General features: G+C 34.6%; 1 protein-coding gene across 1 annotated transcript in view; it reads right to left on the bottom strand.

The window, feature by feature from the left end:
- Dpyd (dihydropyrimidine dehydrogenase) overlaps nucleotides 1-13,768 on the bottom strand; it is an 810,982-nt gene that overhangs the window by 796,296 nt on the left and 918 nt on the right.

Below are 13,768 nucleotides of genomic sequence, written 5' to 3'. Positions count from 1 at the left end.
TCAGCAAGAGACCCAAGAGAAGTATGACTTAGAGAAAATTCTCTCATCTGTCTCTTAGCTACAGTATCTTCCAAAGTTCCTGGTATACATTAGTCATCTGTTGTTGGATGAACTAAAGAGGAAGAAGCAAGTCTCAAAAATATTTTAAGGATGCTCTAGCAGCACTTGAAAACAATTAATATAGGTTGTGAACAGACAGAATTGTAAATGTACCTCTCATGTCAACAATTTATATGGGATATAAATTGAAAGTAAAAGTTGGGATAGAGAGCTGGCTTAGGAACAAATGTTCATATTTTTGGCACATCACTTGAACACTGCTGTCATCTTACAAATGACATATAGGCTAAAATAATTTAACAGTGAAAAATAGCTTGTTTCCCATGCCTTTTAATTGTTGGATTTGAATTAAGTCCAGGCATCTTATCTAAAAAGCTAAGATTTATCCTTAATTGTGAAAAAAATCACAGATGCTCTGGTACCAAAAATATAGTTTACAACTGAGAAATGTCAAGTAATACTATTTCCATTATAAAAAAAAAATTTCCATGTTTAACATTTATCAACTTATGAAAACTTTTACATATATTATTAGACTCTCAATTTCATGCATTTCAATTGAAAGCTACACTGTCTAAAGTATTATGTATATGTACCTGTCTACCCCACTAGATTTAAGCTTATTTAATAATGGCTGGCTATTACTCACCTCAGTATCTCTACTAACATGTATAGGGCATAATATAAATGAGGCTTACAATAAATTGCACTGTAATTCCTTACAGTATATAAGCCATAGAAATTTCTATTTACAGATGGAACTAGTAAGGTCAAAAACACAACCCAGTCAAAGACAGAGCAAAGATTAGAACCAAGTCTTCTGACTTAATCACACCACCACAAACTTACAAATATATTACTACAAAGAAGTCCCCCAAATATTTTTATTTAGGCACTATTTATATTGCCTACTATCTACTTCTGATAGAAAGCCATATATAAAAGTAGAAAATGAGTTAGAATCAGAATGCATATTAATAATAAAGATAATTGAGCCAGGCACAGTGGAACACACCTATAATCTCTGCAGCTCGGGAGGCTGAGGCAGGAAGATCACAAATTCAAAGCCAGCCTCAGCAATTCAGGATAGCTCTAAGCAAATTAGTTAAAATAAAAAACACAAAAAAGAGTTGGGGATGTCGCTCAGTGATTAAGCACCCTTGGTTTCAATCCCTGGTACCAAACTGTGAGAGGCAATTAGAAGTTCAGTGTTTCAGATTTTTTTCATTTCCACAGGAAAGATCATATGATCCCTATATTTAAAATAATTGTATAAGCATTCAAAGTGTGCCATTACCACTGAAATACTCTTCATCTCAAAGATGAATAAATACTACCATTACCTTCAATATGAAGTTTCTTACAATTCAACTGTCATTTTAGAATCATACTGAACATAACTTTAAGCAGTTATGTTGTTGTGTAATAAGTAGTATTGTCATTGTAATAGTAGCATTTAGCTTCTGTTGAGATTTATTACTTTGTTCACTGAATATTTTGTTGAAAGAGCATACTAAAGAGAACCATTCACCTTTGGTGACACTTCTTAAATGGGGCATTCCACTAGGAAACAATCACTTATTATTCTCCATTTCAATCTAATAACTGTAATAACTTCCTGGTGTTTAAAAAGAAGGCACTTCCCATGACTGCACTTACATTATTCAAATTTGTAAACATTGTTTTCAAAGGATGGTCAATATCAATATCAGGAATACTCCACAGGACCCACTTGGCATCAAGGTAATCCTAACATTTTAGTGACAATGCTTTAGGGGTAATGGGAGTGTGGAAGAACATAATATGCCTCCCCAAAATATGGAGACTGCTGAGCTGAAGACAACTAAGAAGAAATGGGCACAGGAAAGCTAGTTGCCCTCCAATTGCCAAAAAAGTGGGACATAGATTTACAAAGACAACAGGTATCCAGCCTCCCTCTAGCAGGGAGAACCAAAGTTAAACAATGCAGATAGCTGTGGGTCCTCCTCAGCCTGGCAATGGTACCAGAGGAATTTATATTAACAAGATCTACTACTAGCCTTTAACTGTCATTCGTTTGCCTTTCCTTGAAGATGCCACCCAGAGAGACTCAAAGTCCTCTTCCTTTGTATTATCACTTTTCTAAAAATTTACTATTCTTTGTTGAATATGCTATTTAAGCTAGAATTCAAAGCCACCTCCTGAAAATCTACTCATCCTCTGGGTGTCTCATCCTCTGGGTGTCTGAAATATGCATATTAATAAACTTCTGTTTTCCTCTTGCTGATCTGTCTTTTATAACAGGGGTCCAATCCAACTAAGAACCTATTAGGGCTTATTATTACTCCCCCACAGTTCGAACTCAAAGCTCATGTCAATCCAAAGTGGTTGCCATGGGTATTCAAAGACACTGCTGATCTTGAAATACAGCTTGGTAACTTATGTTATCATAGGCAACATCATTTAATTTCCCCAGGAAAGTTGACTCAAAAGATAAAACTTATCAAACCCCAAGTACATTTATTTTTAAACCATAGGTTTTATGGAAATATTCTATTTTAGAATTGACTAAACAATTGCATAGGTTCTGGAGTTATTTCATTTTCAGGGTAACTGAGAATTAGACAAAGTGTTCTTTTTTGAATTACTGTAGTGCAAATTATAATTACTCCAATATACACATCTAAAAATCCAGCATAGCATAATTAATTCAAAATTATTCAGGCCTAAAGATGCAAAAGGGGCAAGGGTTAGGCTAATATAAATTAACCTTCAATTACACCCTTGTAATTACATTTTTTTAGTCCTCAAATATGAACTGGCTTTCCTGACAGGTGATATCATCATTGTCGTAAAATAGTATGTAAAAGAAAAATGCCCTCATTCTAAGGCTCCAGTGAATCAAAGTTTTATAACACATATCTAAATGTATACAGACTTCAAAGAGAAGAAAAAGGAATGTAGAAGTCAAAAACACATTCCAGTCTTGCAGCCCATTTTGCCTGTTTCTTTTCGCTAATCTTCTAACAAATACAGATTTTGTCCTGTCAGAGGTCAGAGTAGCCTAGCAGAGGGTGAAGCGGTCAGCTGACATCATGTTGAGAAGTGATTGATGGTGTTGCTTCAGCTCCCTCCACTACAACCATCTGGCCTGGATTAAAAGCCATTCATACCTTGCTTCATTTACACATGTGAAGGGCTCCTTGAAGAACTGAATATTAAACAACCTATCGAGAAATTCTGTGAATGCATACAGTCAGAAAAAATGAGGTAGCTTTTGAAGGACTTCCCATTTATGTACTTCTGATTTCTAATTTTCATATCATGTATTTTAATGTCTGAATAAACAGCAACATAATATTGAGCTCATATTCATAGATTTTAGTTTTCAATTCAATACTGACTTTAATCAAACCATTTAACCTTTCTATGTCCTTGGTTTCACTATTTCTGAAACAGACACATCTTCCTAAGAATGGAAACATGTTCCCAAGCAGGGCATCAGAGGAAAACAAAAAACATGTCTGAGTGCAGACCCACAAAACATCCCTGTGAAGTCAACTCTGCCAGCTGCAGTACTACACTTGTCTTACAACTAGCCCATCTCAGTCAAGACAGCCCTCCTCTATCTGCCACTGGATAAGGATGACCCAAGTCATGTTTTGGCCCCTGAATTACTGGAATTGGAAGCAAAGGTGGAGGGAGATTGTAACAAAACTTCCATGAATTCTTTTACCATAATTTATCATATATAATCAAAATAACCATGTACAACTAAATCATTAAGTTTCATGAATGTGAATTTAAAACATGCATAATTTAATCCTAACAATATAATTCTGTGCCATCACCCCAAACACTTATTTTGTCTAGATTTATAGTTTTTTGCTAATTTTCCTCATCTGCTGTTCTGCATCATAAGCTCCTTTAGGAGAAATGCATTTATCTTTCCAGTCAGATCCCACATACTGTTCAATGTAGCAACTACTTAGCAATCACATATAAAATTCAAGGAAAGTATAATATACTTTGTTGGTAACCCAAGCTTTACAAAAATATGTAAGGTTGCGTATCCCTTATCTGAAATGCTTAAGATGAGAAGCATTTCAGATTTCATAGGTTTTTGGACTCAAGAAGATTTTCATAGACTTTATCAGGTAAGCATTCTAAAGCCGAGTCCAAAATTCAAAATGCTTCAAAATTCAAAAATTAAAAGCCCATGCAGACACCTTATTGTCTTTCAATTTTAGATTAAATGTCAACCCCTCAGGGAGGCTTTCTCTGACTTACATATGAAGGAGGCTCATCTGCTGCAGTGGCATACACCTATAATTCCACACTTGTACTACCACAAACATGAGAGGCTGAGGCAGGAGGATCAAAAGTTGGAGGCTAGCCTCATCAATTTAGCAAGACCATGCCTCAAAATAAAAAAAACAAAAAGACCTGGGAATATAGCTCAGTGGTGTCCCTGAGTTCAACCCCCCGACACACACACACAAAATACATACATATGTGTGTGTGTGTATATATATATATATATATATATATGTGTGTGTGTATGTGTATGTGTGTGTGTATTTTTTTATATAATTAAAAAAATTCTTAATTCTACTATTGGTCCTTTATTGTAATACAATTGTACTACAAATAGAAATTAATAAATATTTTTGAATAAATGAAAGAAAAAGGTGACAGTAAATCCCTATGCTTTAAAAGATTTAAAAAATTGTCAGAGACCCCTGAAGTTTAAACAGTGGTAGTCATTATTAAAATTTTAATATCTAGCATTAACTACATACTTGCCATGTGTTAGAACTACTGAAAATTATGAATACATAGTATGTCCTCAAACCACATAACAATTCTGATATAGGTACTATTACTATTTCCATTTTACAGATGAGTAAACTAAAACAAAGAAGCTATCTGACAAGATTAGAAGTACTAAGAGGCAAAGGTAGGACATGAACACCCTAGTTCCAGAACCTGCACAGTTAACCACTAATCTATGCTGCCCTTTCATTCCAATTAAACTAAATTAGAATGATCCACTACTCGTTATCAAAAAATATTACAATGGATCAAGTCTACTAGTCTCTTGTTAGTTCTGAATTTATCTAAGGTAAGTTTGGATGAATTCTATAATAGCATTAATTTGTGATTTTATTTATTTCATTAATATTTAATTTTCTTAATGTCTGGGATATTTCTATTTAAAAATATGTGGAAAAAAATGTTCAAACTTCCCAATACTCAAACATTCAAATTAAACCATGCAGACAGGAAGGTTTCACCTGGTTAAAAATTAAAAATAATTACTAACACTGGAAAGGATAACATTTTATATACATTCATCCACTGCAAGCTGCCACACACATGGTTGTATGATCTGGAAAGCTTGAAAATACTTTAGATCCTTAAGATGTTCATGCCTACCATTGATAACTTCCCTTCTAGGCATCTGTTATGACAATGTGACCTTAAACAGATAAGAATATTTTAAAGTTTTATTTATTACTATCTAGACTTGAGGTAGAAGAAATGATGGACAGTAATGTTCATGAACCACCTAAGAGTTTTTCTGTGCACTTTTTTTTTTTTATCTTTTTCAAAACAGAGGCTTAAGCATGACAAAGTTTTAGAGTTCAGGTTGCATGCAAACTTAGCTTTAAAATGTAGCATGAATTCAAAATACTTCCAGTTAACACTCCAAGACAAAAGAATGTTTTGCCTTCTTATATTTATCACTGTGAGAAAAATGTTAGTAAAAAGTAGTTACACTTACAGATCCTTTCTTCTTCCTGACTACTAAGAAAAACTGTACACACACAAGCTGGTGTGTGAGCACTCACTACTCATACTGCTAAGGTAGGCAGCCTAGAATCTGGTCTGCCAGAGTAGTTTAGTCCTGGAGAAAGGGGTGGTAGAGAGGCTGGGACAAATTGAAAGTCTCCTTCCTTGGTCACAGCTTGGAGACAATTGCAGTTAGTGCTACAGTTATCCACTCAAGACAACAACCTGAAAGTTACCTATTCAAGAACAACCTGAGGCCCAATTGTACTCTTTCTGTTCTTCCTGGGCAGAAAAAAAAAAAAAAAAAAGGAATCATGCAGGTAGTGAAGCTATGATCTAGAATGAAGCATTGTTTTAGTCAGCTTTTTTACCACTGTGACGAAAATCTGACCAGAACAATTTTAGGGGAGGAAAAGTTTATTTTAGGGCTCACAGTTTCAGAGGTCTTAGTCCATAGAAGGCTGGCTCCATTCCTTGGGGCTAGAGATGAGGCAGAACATCATGGTGGAAGAAAGTGGCAGAGGGAAGCAGCTCATATGATGACCAGGAAGCAGAGAGAGGTCTCTACTTGACAGATACAAATGTAGGCCCCACAGCCACACCCCCAATGAACCACTTCCTCCAGCCACACCCCACCTGCCTCCAGTCACCACTCAGTTAATCCCACCAGGTATTAATTCACTGATTAGGTTAAGGCTATAGCCCAACCATTTCTCCTCCAAACCTTCTTGCATTATCTCACACATGTGCTTTTGGGGGACACCTCACATCCAAACCATAACAAGTGTTAAAGTTAGCACTGATTCAAACTTAAGTCACGCCTAAACTATATCCAGATGCCTGAGTATTATGAAACACAGAATTAGTGGGGGACAAAGAGGCAACTGGGTAACTGGCTCCATTTCCACTGTCACTCTGTCTTTGCACCCAAGAAGACCCCAATTCTTTTTTAAATCATCTTTTATAAAATGCTTAATTCAGTTGAAGTGTATAAATGAGAAGTGCAGAACTCAAATGCAGTATATACTACTAAAGCAACCATTTCAAGTGTACTTCCAACAGTGTTTTATGATCTTGGAAAGTAATTTAAAAGATAAATTAGAGAAATGGAAAGTAATTTAAAAGATAAATTAGAGAAATGCAAAACAAATTTAATAAAAGTTGATACACAGAAGAGAGCATTTTACTATGAAAGGTATCATGTCTTAGCTCTAGGGATCTGTGAAGGGAACTGAATGCCTTTCTTCTTTGAATTATGGTGGATTTCAAATTTTTTATCCCAGCACTACCCAACATTTGGCATGGAAGAATATCTGTAAGAAGGCTCCTGAAGCGTTCAGGTTACTGTGGTACAAGGAGTCAGAGAAAGGTAAGGAATTCCCCTACTGGGGCCAGGATTCCAAGATATCATCAACCAAGGAACACACCGCAGAAACTGGCAGGGAGTTCCATCTCCCTTTTTGAATTTCCAGTCTTAATTTCTAGTTAAAGACAGCGTTATCCGAGAAACACAAAAAGTAAACTTACTAATTTCAGATCATCCTCACAAAGAACTCCAGTCATATAAGGTAGGATTGGATTTTCTCTGTATGCTCAGATGAGATTTACATTTGGCTCACTTATTTGTTTAAAAATAAGAAGAGGTGAACAGGCATGAAGAAAGTTAAAAAATCAGATGCATACGTATATCAAATTCTATAGTGGTATAAATAGTATATGAAATCCTACCTAGCACGTAAATGGAAAAGCTAAATGGCAGGACCATCTCTACATTTCCTTGATATGATCACACAGCAGGACACATTTCCAAACAATTTCACTATTGCCATATTTTATTACAAACCATCCTTAAAAGACTGATCAATAGCAAATTCACTCAAGGATCAGCAAACTCTTTACAGTGGCTGAATGATTTCCACAGGGTCAGAGAGCAACAGATCTAATTTGGAGAGTGAAACCATCCCCAAGCTGCCACCTGTCTTTGAATACTTGTTCTAATTAACAAATAGTAAATACATATTCTTTTCTACTCCTTTGCTTAAGATTTTCATGCAACTCTTCGTTAGACATACTGACTAATGCATTTAAAGTTTTATCATGCTACTATAGTCAATTTTTCATACCACCTTTAAAGAATTTCAAAAAGATGAAGATTACTTAGATAAGTTAATCCTGAGTAGGTAGCAGGAGTTGAAAACTGGGGAATGAAGTTTTCTGACAGAAGGAAAAGCTGTGGAGGTGTGGGGGGGATCAGCAGAGTGGCCAGATTGAATTATGGGGGAGGGGGAGGGTGCAGTTAGGGCTTCATCCATGATGGCCATCTGTATAAATCAGGCCTGGAGTTGACATGTAATTTTGTGTGGGTCCCCTGAGAAGTGGCCCTCAGGGCTTAATTATTGATGAAGAGATTTTTCTTCAAAGTGGCCCAGTCAAGAGCGCCTCAAGGGGACATTCATAAGCACTCATAATATCAATTTCCAAGCACCTGGGAGGTAGAGACACAGATTGTCTCTTTAATTATTATGAGAGAGGTAGAGGATAGCAAGAATGCTATCACACAACCAAGCTGAAATTTTCAAAAAATAAAATTGTTATAACTAATATAAAAAGTTTACTAACCGGGTCCTTTTTCATAGAGTGCACCCTTTACCTTTTCCTGATACAAAATAGGTTGACCTATAAGCCAATCTGTCCTAGGAATTTAAAATCATTCATAAACAAATGTAGTATGTTCAGAGATGCTTAAAAGTATAGAAAAGAACTTCTCCTTGAAGCTCATAAATTTCTTCAGAGACAAGATAATTTTCACACAGTATAAAAGGATATCTGAGTTTGTTTTAATTGTGTCAAATTTATTTTCAGGAAAGAGTAATATAAGGACCTTCAAAATTTCAATGAGAACACACCATTTTTTTTAACCCATGCATTAAGCCTCTAGTCTCAAAAACACTCAGAAACACTAAAGAATCAATCCATATGCATGCTAAAGTAAAAACCTTAGGGATGGGGATTGGAATCTGATTCCCCTATTTAGCAGATGTGGGCAGTCCTGTGTGGACAGAGAATAAGCTACTTCCTTTGTATTCCCTGAGGCTGATGCTAGAGGACTGGCAATACGATAGGTTTAAAAACATATTTTGAAATAGAAATGAAATAAAATAGGTCTCTTTAATTTGACCTGAATTTCAGAAACTCATTCATCCCATCTCTAATATTAAAAAATGAAATTCATTAACTCTCTCATAATACATATCTGCAACATTTATAAATCTGTGAGATTTCCTCAGAATTCTTTTAAATCCATTAATTCTCCCCTCCCTCACAGATTCTAGATTCTATTGGTAAGCTTCAATACTGCTAGTTAATTCTTAGAACTGAACAAATTCTAGCCATTTGATGTTTGTATAATATACACAATATATGTTGTAATATTTAAAATAAGTACTACCACTTAAAAAGCATTATTTTATGTGATAGATGCTATCTGGAGCATTTTATGTGTATGACTTCAATTAATCTCATTATGTGTGAAATAAATAAGATTAAATCCAACTTGCAGAAGAAAAAATGACAGAAAAAGCTACTCAGAATTGCACAAATAAATAAAAGAGCAAGGATTTGAACTCAGGTCTGTTTTTACAATGCTTTTTAAAACCCTAACCATGAAATAAAGCTTGATTTTGTGAAATACAAAATAAACAACTTCGTAACAAAAATTTTTAATTTTTAACACCAATAAATAGATAACCGTGTTGAACCACCTAAAAGTTATATGCAGATAATTCATATCTACTAATGTAACATTTTAATTAAGAGCAATGAAAGCAGCAATAATTATAACCCCTGTAAAGACATAATCCTATTAAGAGTTCTTTCTCTAGTATAATTGGCTCCAGGATATCTGTGAACACCCACACTATTGATATTTGAGGCCAAAAAACACCTTCTGTCCCAATATGAAGACTTAAGAGCAAATGACATCCAGAAGGTAAACATGCCACATTTGAAAAGTCCTCATTATAAATAAATATACAATCAATGAATGCCTTATTAAACATTTTGAATTAAAATAGAATATAAAAAAAATAAAATTTCTCTACAGTTTTTAGGACACAAGGTCTCTATGACATATTTGTCATTATATATAGCTAAGAGGCAGAAAAATAAACTGGCCAATCCTACTTTTCAATCTCTTCAGCCTAGATTCTATCCAACCTCTCATCAAATCTTCTTTGTCATGATTTTTTTGACAATCTTGTCTCAGTCTTTTCATCTTAGTGTTCCAAATCTTGCAACATAAGTTTGTGCTTTAGAATTCTCCCAAGGTGATCAGGCATCTTCCCTTAACAGGAGGTATAGTTTCCAGCCCTACTGTTGTTTCCTGCATACAATATTTGGCAAAATGCTTCATTCAAACAGTTAGAAACAAAAAGATATGATTGCTTAAAGATCATCCAATTATCTCAGCATTGTGACTCTAGATTTTCTTAGCATTCTTTTTAATTCCTTATAGTTAATATTCAGCTTTCAAAATGTGTATTTATCCTTCAGGATGTAAGAAAGGAGGCTAGTGAATTCCAGTACATTTTACAATCAGGCAATCAGTCAACACTATCTGCTATTTTTAAGATTAAGCAGAGTCAATCTAAAAATCTCCTTAGTGATAGGTTCATCTTTAGTCATCAATCTCATATTTTTAATTAAACTACTAAAACTCATCCTCTGAATTCATGTGTAAGAGACAGAATTTTCAGAAAACTTGCTGAAATACAAATGAGTATGTTCAACTATAGAAATGTGTAATTCCTTAAAATGTAAGGGGCAATCAGTGGGATCAGTGACTCTTCAAATCAGATAATCAGATACACATCTTACTGCCCAGTAAACTCCTCACAAAGGGGGAAAAAAAATTCTAAAGTAAAATCAAATATGGTCTGGAGGACAAGTGCATGTTCCACAACTGAAACTCACAAAACGAGTTTTAAAGAAATAAAAAAAACCTTAAAAGCAATAACAAGGTAAGACTGCAGTACCACAGGATCTGTAGTGCCCAACTGATAAAAGGAAGGAGAAAGGACTATTACTTACACACTCAGTTAAAAAAATGTATAAATTTAGATCAATAAATAAATAACCCACGACTATTACAAAATTGAACTCTTATTTTCTCCTTTGGATCCATGACCCTCCTCCCTCCTCAGGGTCAAAAGCATTATGATAAAGGGTGTTCTGAAATATGATTTGCCATTTCCACCAATTTGTAACCCATGCCTTTCCTTTCTTTCAAATTGTCCTTAAAATTCACTTTCTACAAGTCAATTCCCTTATGCTCCCATTTTCCAAATTTGCTATTATTTTTCACCTCGTTTTCTTAATATTAAATTTAGAAAATTCTCAGTAACCTTCCCAAATGAATAGAAGTCACAGGATCAGTAGTTTAGAAGCCATGTCTATTTGGTTCAACATATAGTTGATTCTGTGGACAATGACTAGAATTCCTTTTTTGTTCAGGAAAAATCTAGACTATGTTTATAACCTTTTAATGCTAATTAAGTGGGAATCAAGCAATGAACTTTGACTTATGATTGTGGGGGCAGAAAGTGCGGTAGGCAGACACTAAAGCTTAGTTTTAAATACCTGAATTACTAGTATTTAAATAGTTAAAAGTTTGTTGCAGATGCGTATACTTTACACACTTTTATAGTCTATTCTCAATTTTCTTTGTCAGAAGGGAACAAGATATTGAACAAAAGTGGAGTCTTGGAAAGCATTCTTATTTGCTTTCAAGTGTGCAGATATTGACATTATATTGGCTAGCAATTCAATCTAAATAAAGAAGTACTATGAAGTTACTGCTGAGGTCAGGGAAAGAGACCAATATCCAATACTCACCTTCTCTGAAACCTTCCCAGGAAAGTTTGTAGTCAAAAGTCATCCTTGACAAAATTTAGATAACATCCCAAAAGTTAGTCAACAAAGCAAAATAACTTTGAAAAGCATATATAGCTTGTGTTAATGAACTTTAACGTACTAATTATTTCATTAGCAGTGACTTCCCTATTATATTCTCTTTTTCTTTTTTATCATTTGCCTTTTTGCTGACATGAAGCTGCCAACTTGTGACATCTGGTTATTATCCTTCCTGTTACTATTTTCCTTACTTTAACAGATTATGCAAGTGCAGTTTAGAGAAGCTAGTAACTTGCCCAAGGTCACATGGCTAAAAGGAGTGGCACTAGACCTCAATTCCGGGCAGTTGGCTCCAGATGTCAGGCTTTGTTCTATATTAATGTGTCTGAAAGACTTGACTTCTCATGTAATTATCAGAATTACTAAAAGGACAATAATTTTTGGTTCTATGAGCTAGGTCTTATCAAGTAACACATCCTTTCCTTGCCTATCTTCCAGCCAGGGATATTCCAGTTCTGTAGTTTAGTGACCTGATTGCTCTCCTGTTCCCAACCCTTCTATGCTGATGGGACACTGGATTGAGGCTTAGAAAATTAAAACTGAGCACACAAAGCAACTTTGTGTACTTCAAACATTCCAGAAACAAAGATGTCCCTTGGCTGCTTCATTGATTCTGTATAAGTAGCTCACAGGGAAAATTAAACTACCATAAGAGTGTACTATCACCATCACTTTCTGTTCTTTTCCCATTTATCAAATACTTTTAACAATGTATTGTTATCACATTTACCATCTGTTATACCAACAATTTTTTAAAAAGATTACTTGCTTTTCCTTGTATTTAAGGCTAAAACAATGACCACAGTCAGATAAATTTTTATACAATAGTTTCAATCAATTTGTTAAAGGACAGATTGATTTTAAAAAAGCTTTATGATTCATTCTGATTCAACACAAAAATGAACTTTGGTAAATCAATGGGATTAACTGAGACATCTATGCTTCAGTGTATTTCCCCAGGTTTAATGTATTTTTCCTCACTGCATTATATTTTAATGATTAATTTCATGCTCTTCCATGGTATTTTAGCTCATGAATCACAGGTATTACTTTGAGGGGAAAGTAAGGAATTGTACATGATAAAAGATGTTACTGATTAACACAAAAGCTGAAAGAGTTTGAATAGCACCATTCCAGATTGTAAATAACACCAGGTTGACTGGCCACAGACTAAGATTAGACTGGGCTTATGCAGGGGAATGGCTTAGACTCCTTAAACGTTCTTGCATGAAACAACATAGGAAATTAAGATGGACATTTAATATTACAGTAGCATCTTTTTACTTAGAAGAGTGTGGGTAAGATCTGAATTCAAAAGCAATTTCAAGAGATACAGAGAAAGAAATCAAATAGATAACACTGTGAAATCAGTACTGCCTGAAAACTGTCATAAGTTTGCAATTTGACTTGTCTTTTAAAAAAAGAATTTAAATCAATGTCACAAGGACAAAAAAGGACTATAACCTAAATCAACTATGGTATCTTTTTCCTGTACAAACATGAAAATTTCAGTAAATAAATTATATAAATTAATATTCTAAAAGTTAATAACACACAAAATAAATCACAAAAAAACTAAAGATGTCCACATAATATACTTTGGCTCTTGTTGCCAAAATGGAGTTTTCAAATCAAGGTATGAAGTCTGGAGTAAAGGCTATTACTATCTTTCTCCTAAGAGAGGACAAAGTTTCTCTCATCAATGACAGAGGCAAAATGTGGCAAAAACAGCTACTCTGCAAACAGGTGGTTTTAAACTTTTATTTAAGCCACCAAAAGAACAGAGGAAAGGAAAATTGTATTTCTAAACACACACACACTCACACAAAGAGACACAGAGCAAATATTCTACCAGAGTAGAATAAGAGACTCAAGGAAAAACCCCAACAAAACAAAACTGTAAGAAAGCGGTTTGCCTTAGATCAGAAATGCTGACCTTGGGTTAGTATGTCTACAATCACTG

The sequence above is a fragment of the Sciurus carolinensis genome, chromosome 1 (assembly GCF_902686445.1).
Source record: "Sciurus carolinensis chromosome 1, mSciCar1.2, whole genome shotgun sequence".
Lineage (NCBI taxonomy): Eukaryota > Metazoa > Chordata > Mammalia > Rodentia > Sciuridae > Sciurus > Sciurus carolinensis.
This window is presented reverse-complemented; position numbering and strand designations above follow the sequence as displayed.